We start from the raw sequence: 7,534 nt of genomic DNA, 5'->3' as shown, positions 1-7,534 counted from the left end.
AGAGTGTACCCATTCTTTGCTTTTCTTTTTTGTTTTCTTTTCTTTTTTGAGACAGAGTCTTCCTCCACCTCCTGGGTTCAAGCCATTCTCCAGCCTCAGCCTCCCAAGTAGCTGAGGAGTGCCCGCCACCATGCCCAGCTTATTTTTTGTATTTTTAGTAGAGATGAGGTTTCACCATGTTGGCCAAGCTGGTCTTGAGCTCCTGACCTCAGGCGATCCGCCCACCTCGGCCTCCCAAAGTGCTGGGATTACAGGTGTGAGCCATCTCACCCAGCCTAGTGTACCCACTCTTTAAGGCCCTGCTCCCATCCCTTCTCCCTACCGCTGTCCCTGCCTCCTCCCCAGCCAGTTGTCTTTCTCTCCTGTAAACTCTAATATTTCCCATTTATTTCTTGTTATATGTGGCTAGTGACCTTTGGTCACCTCCCTTATCTTTGCTTACATTTTATTTTCCCAGCTAGTCTGTAAACTTCTTGAAGGCTAGACTCATGCCTTGCTCACCATTGTATCTTCTTTGGTCCCTGGTGCGTGGCCTGCCTAAAGTGGATATTTGGTCATTTCTTTTTCATTGATTAGTTTTATAACCACCATAATATGAACTCCTTAATGTCAGTCTACATGGATTGGTCTCTGCCACCCTCTTTGGCCTCATTTGTATCTCCTCCCCCATTACGTTTTATACCTTGCAGTCCTCAGTACCAGCCAGTTCCTTAGAAATTCCATGGGCCAGACATGGTGGCTCACGCCTGTAATTTCAGCACTTTGGGAGGCCGAGGCGAGCAGATCACTTGAGGTCAGGAGTTCGAGACCAGCCTGACCAACATAGTGAAACACCATCTCTGCTAAAATACAAAAATTAGCCAGGCGTGGTGGTGCACGCCTGTAATCCCAGCTACTTGGCAGGCTGAGGCAGGAGAATTGCTTGAACCCAAGAGGGAGGAGTTGCAGTGAACTGAGATCGCCCCACTGCCCTCTAGCCTGGGCGGGTGACAGAGCAAAGACCCTGTCTCAAAAAAAAAAAAAAAAGAGAGAGGAAAAAAAGAAATTCCAGCATGACACTTGACACAGCTTCCTTTCCTGAACACTCATCTCCTCTTCTGTGTGGCTGACTCTTCTCAACCTTTGCATCTCAAACTTGGAATTACTTCTTAATGAGAAGTCTTCCCCTGGACTTCATTAGAAAGCACAAATTAGTAAGGCTGGGCCAGCAAAATGCCATGTGTGTAAGAGAAAGCATTTAGCAAGAGGAAATGAAAAACACTCCTATCCACTCATTCATGAGCTCGTTCCAGCTTCTTTTCCTGTCCCCTAGTTCCCTCTGGATGTCAGCCATCTGAAATTACTCATAGGACCTCTGAATGCACTTTGTTTTATTATACTTCCATGCCTTTGTACACACTTTTCTTCCTTTTTAATTTTTTTTTTTTTTTTTTTTTTTTTTTTTTGAGGCAGGGTCTTCCTCTGTCACTCAGGCTGTAGTACTGTGGCGCCAATCTTGGCTCATTGCAACCCCCGCCTCCCAGGTTCAAGCAATCCTACTGCTTCAACCTCCAGAGTAGCTGGAACTACAGGCGCATGCCACCACGCTTGACTAATTTTTGTATTTTTTAGTAGAGATGGGGTTTCATCATGTTGGCCAGGCTGGTCTCGAACCCTGACCTCAAGTGAACTGCCCACCTCAGCCTCTCAAAGGGCTGGGATTACAGGTGTGAGCCACCACGCCCAGCCAGTACACACTACACACTTTTCATTTTTTCATTCTTCCTGGGATTCCATTTAACACATACCCTTCCTTCCTCACTCCTTTCTTCCCTCCCTCCCCCTTCTCTCTCTCTCTTTCTTTCTCTCTCTTTCCCTCTTTCTTTCTCTTCTTCCTTCTTTACTTCAGTGTGTATGACATACAAGTATCTTGTCATTTTTCATGCTATATAGTCATTGCTTTTCCTATCTGTTTCTCCACTGTCATGTGCTTCTTCTTGATTGAATGATCCTCAGATAACTAGGTCATTCTACAGGCCCTAGCAAAGCATCGACAATCAAAGTTTGGAGCTACAGAAATCCTAGAGAGTTGTGGAAAGGAAAACATCGACTGGATGAAAAGGCTGTGGGGAAAGGAACAAGTAAATAAGGTTAAAAAGAATGTCTTAGAAATAACCACAGGACTCATTCACCATTGATCCCAGTGCAAGTTGACTCAACCTGATTTTGTCAGGCAATTTGGTGCTTCACACGAAAATTTTAATTACATACATCCTTAAACCGAGAAATATCACTTTAGGAAACCCATTCAATAAAAACACTTACTCAGTAGTCAAAGATACATGAAAAGGTTAACCATCACAACATTACTTGTAAGAATAAAAAAGTCTGGGGAGGCTGAGGCAGGTGGGAGGCTGAGGTCAGGAGTTCAAAACCATCCTGGCCAACATAGTGAAATGATGTCTCTACTAAAAATACAAAAATTAGCTGAGCGTGACCGCACACATCTGTAGTCTCAGCTACTCGGGAGGCTAAGACAAAATTACTTGAACCTGCGAGGTGGAGTTTGCAGTGAGCCGAGATCACGCCACTGTACTGAATCCTGCGCAACGGAGCGAGATTCAGTCTCAAAACAGCAACAACAACAACAAAAAACAATAAAAAATTGGAAATAGCAGAAATACTCATCAAGGAAAGATTAACTAAGTTAATTGTGGGATTGTGGTGCATCCATACAATGAAAGACTATGTAGCTATTAAAAAGGAGGTGGGACAGGGAGAAGTGGCTCCTGCCTGTAATCCCAGCACTTTGGGAGGCCGAGGCAGGAGGATCACAAGGCCAAGAGATCGAGACCATCCTGGCCAACATGGTAAAACCCCGTCTCTACCAAAAATACAAAAATTAGCTGGGAGTGGTGGCGTACTCCTGCAGTCCCAGCTACTCGGGAGGCTGAGGTGGGAGAATCATTTCAGCCCGGGAGGTGGAGGTTGCAGTGAACCAGGGTGGCACCACCGAACTCCACCCTAGTGACAGAGCGAGACTCCATCTCAAAAAAAAAGGAGGTAAAGCTGTATGTCTGGAAGTCAGAAGTCCACAACATATAGTTAAATGAAAAAGCAGGCCGGGTGCGGTGACTCACGCCTGTAATCCCAGCACTTTGGGAGGCCGAGGCGGGTGGATCATGAGGTCAAGAGATCGAGACCATCCTGGTCAACATGGTGAAACCCCGTCTCTACTAAAAATACAAAAAATTAGCTGGGCATGGTGGCGCGTGCCTGTAATCCCAGCTACTTAGGAGGCTGAGGCAGGAAAATTGCCTGAACCCAAGAGGCGGAGTTTGTGGTGAGCCAAGATTGCGCCATTGCACTCCAGCCTGGGTAACAAGAGCGAAACTCCGTCTCAAAAAAAAAAAAAAGAAAAAGCAAGTGGCAAAATAGCCTAAATTTATGAGCCCAATTTTGGGGTCAACTTTATTGAGGTACAATTTAAATGTAATAAAATTCACCAATATTAAGTGTGCAATAAATGAGTTTTAGCAAATATTAATCACCACCACAATCATGAAATTGATAGAATGTTTCCATGACCCCCTAAAAATTACCTTGAAGGCTTTTGCAGTCATTCTACACCCCTACCCTCTGCCTCCTGGCAACCACTGATCTGCATTTTATAACTAAGATTTTTGACTTTTTTTTTTTTAGACTGAGTCTTTCTCTGTTGCCCAGGCTGGAGTGCAGTGGTGCGATCTCAGCTCACTGCAGCCTCTGCCTCCCGGGTTCAAGCAATTCTCCTGCCTCAGCCTCCTGAGTAGCTGAGATTACAGGTGCCGGCCACCACACCCAGCTAATTTTTGTATTTTTAGTAGAGACCGGGTTTCACCATGTTGGCCCAGCTGGTCTTGAACTCCTACCTCAGATGATCCACTCACTTTGTCCTCCCAAAGTGCTGGGATTGCAGGAGTGAGCCACTGAGCCTGGTCATAGATTTTTTTACTTTTTTAGCACTTCACGTAAATGGAATCATGTACTATATAGTCTTGAGTCTGACTCTTTTCAGTTATGAAGCTTTTGAGATTCATTCATGTTTACATATCAGCGGTTCATTCTTTTTTATTGCTGAGTAATATTTCATTGTGAGGTTTTACTACAATTTATATATTCATTGTATTTTTAGTAGAGATGGGGTTTCACTGTTTTGGCCAGTCTGGTCTCAAACTCCTCACCTCGTGATCCGCCCACCTCAGCCTCCCAAAGTGCTGGGATTACAAGCGTGAGCCACCATGCCCAGGCCCCAGCTTTTAATGAATATGAATAAAATCACTATAAACATTTCTATACAGATTTATTTAAACTTTCTATTTTGAGATAATTGTATATTCACATTTTAAGAAATAATACAGAAATTGTTTCCTTACATAAGGAGAAAAAAAAGAGAGCCCTTGATCCAGCTTCCCCCAGTGGTAACACCTTGTAAAAGCATAGTAAAATATCACAACCAGGATATTCACATTGATGAAGTCAAGATACAGACAGTTCCATCATCACAGGGACCCCTCATATCGCCCTTTTATAGCCACGCTCACCTCTTTCCTCCTCCCCAGCACCTGGCAACTACTAATCTCTTTTCCATAATTTTCTCATTTGAAGAGTATAATATAGGTAAATGTAAGCCTACAATACACAGTTTGTAAGGATTGGCTATTTTCACTCAGCCTAATTCCCTGGAGATTCATTATAGATAGATAGATAGATAGATAGATAGATAGATAGATAGATAGATAGATATCTCAATAGCTTGCTCCTTTTTATTGTTGAGTAGTGTTCTGTGGTATGGATATACTATGGCTTGCTTAACCATTTACATCTGGAAAGCTTCTGGTTTTTGGCTGTTATGACTATAGTCACTGTGAACGTTTGTGTGAATGTAAGCTTTCTTTCTTCTGAGACAAATGCCCAGGAGAGCAGTTGCTGGGTTGTATGGTAGTGTCATGCACAGTTTTATTTTAAAAAACTGCTAAACTGTTTCCCAGTGTGGTTGTATCATTACACATTCCGACCAGCAATCTGAGTGGCCCAGTTTCTCTACGTCTTTCCCCGCATTTGGTTTTGTCATTATTTTTCATTTTAGCCATTCTGCTAGGCTAAAATAAAATTTTTTTTTAACTTTTTTTTTTTTTTAGTAGAAAAAGGGTTTCACCATGTTGGCCAGGCTGGTTTTGAACTCCTGATTTCAAGTGATCTGCCTGCTTCAGCCTCCCAAAGTGCTGGATTCCAGGCGTGAGCCACCATGGCCTAAAATAAAAGATATTATTATGCTAGGTGCAAAATATTTCACCGTGGTTTTATTTTGTATTTCTCTAATGGCTAATGAGGTTGAACTTTTTTCATGGGCTTGTCTGCCATCTGCATAGCCTCTTCACGAAATGACTATTCATGTCTTTTACCCATTTTCTAATTGGATTCTTTTTACAAGTTTGTAAGTTTGCAAGTTTGGGGGGTTTCCTAAAACCACCCTTGGGTTTGGTGCTTTGCTAGAACGACTATCCAAGTGATCCTGGTGCCTCAGCCTCCCAAAGTGCTAGAATTACAGGCATGAGGCACTGCATCCGGCCAATAATTCTTTATATATTCTGTATACAAATACTTTGACAGATACATATTTTGCCCATATTTTACCCCAGACTGGCCTTTTCATTTTCTTAACAGTATTATTTGAAGAGCAAATTTTAAAAAAATCTTTGAAGCCCTACTCATCATTTTCCCTGCTTTTTGTGGTCTATTTAATATATGCCCAACCCAAAGTCACAAAGATGTTCTTCTGTATTTTATTCTAGAAATGTTCTGGTTCTAGTTCTTACGTTCAGGTCGATTTTCATTTCAAGTCAATTTTTGCAGATAGTATGAGGTAAGAGTTGAGGTTCGTTTGTTTTTGGGTTTGATTGATTTATTCCCCCCACCCCGCCCCCAGGCTCATTTATTTACATGTGGATATCAATTATTACAGTATGACAGGTGGAAAAGAGTCCATTTTCTCAATGAATTGCCTTGGCATCTGTAAGGAGTTACCCAAACCACATAGTCAGAGGGAACAATCCGTGTAAGATTGCCCTGAATTCAGACAACAACGGCAAAAACCACTCTCAGGTTTGGTACTTTGCTAGAATGACTCACAGAGCTCAGGAAAGTGCTATGTGTACAATTACAGCTTTATTATAGCAACGGGATATAAATTAGAACCGAACAAAGGAAGAGACTCATAGGGTGTGGTCCAGGAGGGTTGTAAACACGAAACTTTCACTGTCTTCAGGAATGTGTTCTACCAGCACTGATGTGTGATAATTTGCTCAGAGTATTCTCAACCAGGGAAACTTACCTGAACTCTGGTGTCCAGAGATTTTATTGAGGTTTTCTTACAGGCATGATTGCTTGACCCCATGTGGTTGTACTCAATCTCCTGCCCCCTCCTCCCTAGAGGTTGAGCTGATGCTATATGTCCCACAGCCCCAGCCCTCTTATCAGAGGGTTGGTCTTCCTGCCATGGCCACCCCCACCCTGAGTCATGTTATAGCATAAAATATCAGATGTAGTTCCAAGGGCCCATCAAATAACAAAGACACCCTTGGCCGGGTGCAGAGCCTCATGCCTATAATCCCAGTACTTTAGGAGACCGAGGCGGGTGGATCACGAGGTCAAGAGATCGAGACCACCCTGGCCAATGTGGTGAAGCCCCGTCTCTATAAAAATTGAAAAAAAACAAAACAAAACCAAAGACACCCTTAACACTCAGGAAATTGCAAGAGTGTAGAAAGAGCTGGGAAAAAAGGCCAGACTTCTTTGTAGGGGGAGACATTTTTCACTATGTAGCATCTTTGTCAAAAGCAGATATAAAATGTGGTTCATATGTCCAGGTTTAGGTTATATATGTGTAAGTATAGATCTATTTTTGGTCTCACTTTTGTTCCATAATCTAGTAGATGGAATTTTCTATGTAAAGAATTCTATAATGATTTTTTTTAAATATGGAATGCTTGCAAATTTGTATGTCATCCTTGCGCAGGAGCCATGCTAATGTTCTGTCTCATTGCAGTTTTATAATGCATGTTATTGAAATGAGCACTGTATAATTTTTAAACGACGGGCATACAATACTTCCATAGAAAGGAAAACATGATAAGAATATAAGGAAAAATTATTTGCTTAAGCAGAAAAAATAATTCTACATAATAGCTGAAATACAACCTTAGGGAAACTTCCCAGGAAATACAGCAAAAAGATAAAGAGATAGAAAGTAGAAGATAAAAGGTTAGGAAGTTAAGAGTACTAATTCAGGGGATCTTAAATCTGAATACCAGTGTTTCCAGAAAGAAAAAAGAAAAAAGAAGGGGCAAAGCAACCAATGATGTAATTCAAGAACAGAAGGAACTGTGACATTTAAGAGTCAATAAACAGCCAGCACCGTTTTGGGAAGCAAGAGATTTTATTGTCTCTAGAAATGAAAAAAATGTCTATATACAAAGTTTAGGAACCAAAATGCATTTAGACTTCTCATCAGCAA

At 41.9% G+C, this 7,534-nt stretch overlaps 1 non-coding gene across 1 annotated transcript; it reads right to left on the bottom strand.

Moving 5' to 3' along the window:
• Positions 1–6,992: 6,992 nt before the first annotated feature.
• Positions 6,993–7,096, bottom strand: LOC116565072. The gene has a single exon (XR_004275235.1). It is a non-coding gene; the product is annotated as a U6 spliceosomal RNA (small nuclear RNA).
• Positions 7,097–7,534: the final 438 nt, after the last annotated feature.

Source organism: Sapajus apella, unplaced genomic scaffold (genome assembly GCF_009761245.1).
Source record: "Sapajus apella isolate SASKATOON/1434 unplaced genomic scaffold, GSC_monkey_1.0 scaffold38, whole genome shotgun sequence".
Taxonomy (NCBI): Eukaryota; Metazoa; Chordata; class Mammalia; order Primates; family Cebidae; genus Sapajus; species Sapajus apella.
The sequence above is the reverse complement of the archived record's forward strand: the minus strand, read 5'-3'. Positions and strand labels throughout refer to the sequence as shown.